Below are 2,577 nucleotides of genomic sequence, written 5' to 3'. Positions count from 1 at the left end.
CCACTACTATTATTATTTAATAGAAAGAATTGTTAAAGGAGCTATTTAAATTTCTTACAAACATATTCCTAAAGAACCTAAATATTGTAAAGATATAACCAAGGAAACATCTTAAATGGTGAGGGTTTAGATAAAGATAAATGCGAAGGGCAGAAAGATTGTTTTTTTTTCTTGTAGTTAAAAACATCCTGATATTATCATAACTAGATTTTAACCTCGCGCGCGTTGCGACACGCTAAACCAAATCATTCTATAAACTTTGTTAGAAAGAGGGGGTAGATGTGGCACTTTCGACTCACTTTCTGTCGAGTGGTTTGATTCAGGTTATTAACTTGTCAAACAGGTAAAATAAAAAAAATCAACAAATAAGTATATTAGTAATTCATAAAACCGTTATCATAAATTCTTACAACCCCTACTATAAAAAGACATCAGGTTCATAAAACGCATGTATGTCATATGACTAACCAAAAGCTATCTGGGTCATGCGCCATGTGTACGTGTCAAAAATGGAAGCTCAAATACGTGGGGAAGGAAGGACACGCGGCCTCTTATAAAAAGTTTACAACCCTATGTACATAACGTACAAACTATAACAACATAAAAAACAAAAAAAAAGCAAGAAGTACAACTTGCATATGCATAAACCTGATGCAAATTTATAGTATATAAATAGTTTAATGGCAAGCAAAGACAACAGATTGTAGATCTATCCATTATGCAAAAGCAATGTGCTAGAATAGATTCTTTAATAGTTGCATCGAGATCGCATATGGCGAGGCCAACTGTTGAATTCGCTTATATTGAGACGGATTGAGAAACACATCGCAAATGCATTCCCATTTAGAGAATTTGACCCGTTTTGTCCACCATCTGATAAGAGTGCTTAACCCACGTGAAACCATCATCTGATTAGAGTGCTTAACCCATATGAAAAAAAAATCCGACCATGGATATTTCCCTCTAGATGATTCCCTAATTAGTGATGGTTGTTCCAATATCCTGTCCATGTAGCTCCAGACCACCCTAGCACCTTCTCTGCACTATAAAGATAATAATTTATAAATAAGAAATTAGTCCAGCAGTGCATACAAAAAGACCAATATTCAAATTTGCAGCAAACAAATAATGCACTGTCATAATGTCCTCCATGCATATTTCTTCCATCACCCACACCTCACACTCATCATTTTGCTAATCTATTAGCTCGTATTTGATATTGACCATTTTGCTTTGATACTTTTAAGAAAACATGACCCAAAACTTGAGAAATGGAGAGATCAGATCGCACTTTAAAAACAAATGTGGTACTATTCTTGATAACAATACAAGGTGAAGTGTTATCAGCTGATTAATTTATTGTTTAACCAAGACTAATTAAAAAATCGCAATATATGAGCCCTAAAGCAACATCTAAACCCAAAATAAAATCAAATCACATTACCTAGCAATCGTCCAAAGCAAAACAATCGACGACACTGAACGTCGACCACCGCTGACACCTAAAGAAGAATGGTTCCGACCGCCAAAAACACTAAACAATCACTACAAATTCACAACATATCCAAATTTCCAAACAAAAATCACCACAATTAATAAAAACACCAAAAATTTCACCTTAAACCTAACCGATTCACATCAAAACCTCGTAATAAACCATATCTACACTAACAAAATCCATCGGACTCAAACCAACTCAATCAAATCAATTAAAACCGGAAACAAAAAGTGTGAAAACACTCACTCCTTGAAGTTCGTTGAGGACGCCTTCATCGGGACCGCCATAATCCGCTCACTGCTCACAGATCTGTAACCAACAACACCTGACTCAATAAAAAAATTACCTAGGTTAAATTAACTTTTAAATAACTAACATACAACTTCATTTGAAGTTCTTGAAGAATCAAATCTAGAACCTAACGCCGGAATCATGGTGATATTTGTTTTGCAAAATTGATACAGGAAAAGGTGGAAAATATGATGTTTTATACCTGTTTACCCAATGTTCATCCGAGTTTCAGAGCTTTTCAGCGGCGGTACACAGAAAAGCAGCAATAAACCCTAATTTACAGGTAAATTAAAAAAAAATGTAAGCTTAACATACAGTTAGTTATACAAGATATGACCAGTTTGGAAACATGTAGACCTTCGTCGAAGTTGCTGGAACCCTTGCCAGATAACCAACCCTTCCAGAAACCCTAGATCAGGTGGCCGGTGTTCCTCTCACTTGTAAAGCCTCACTGTTACCTCGAATCCACCATCATCGTCCTCATAGCGCCCACCAGATCTTGTCCGTTCATGCTATCTCTTTCCCTGGTGCGGTGGGTTTTTGAACAATGGGGAAGGGGCGGTGGGATTTAAGCGTGTTTTTGGATGCGTGGCAATGCACTTAACAGAAAAACTACGCGTGGCTTCCAAAAACTTGACCAATAGAAGAGTGACAAGCACCTGCTAGCCACTATTCATTTAGGTTCTCTTATTATTAGATTTAGATTTCAACATCTAAATTATAAATAATGTAATTATAATTTTCTAATTATCTAGAAAAACAAAACCAACATGAGTTATTTAGCATAA

This window comes from Helianthus annuus, chromosome 13 (assembly GCF_002127325.2).
Source record: "Helianthus annuus cultivar XRQ/B chromosome 13, HanXRQr2.0-SUNRISE, whole genome shotgun sequence".
Lineage (NCBI taxonomy): Eukaryota > Viridiplantae > Streptophyta > Magnoliopsida > Asterales > Asteraceae > Helianthus > Helianthus annuus.
Note: the sequence above shows the minus strand (reverse complement) of the source record.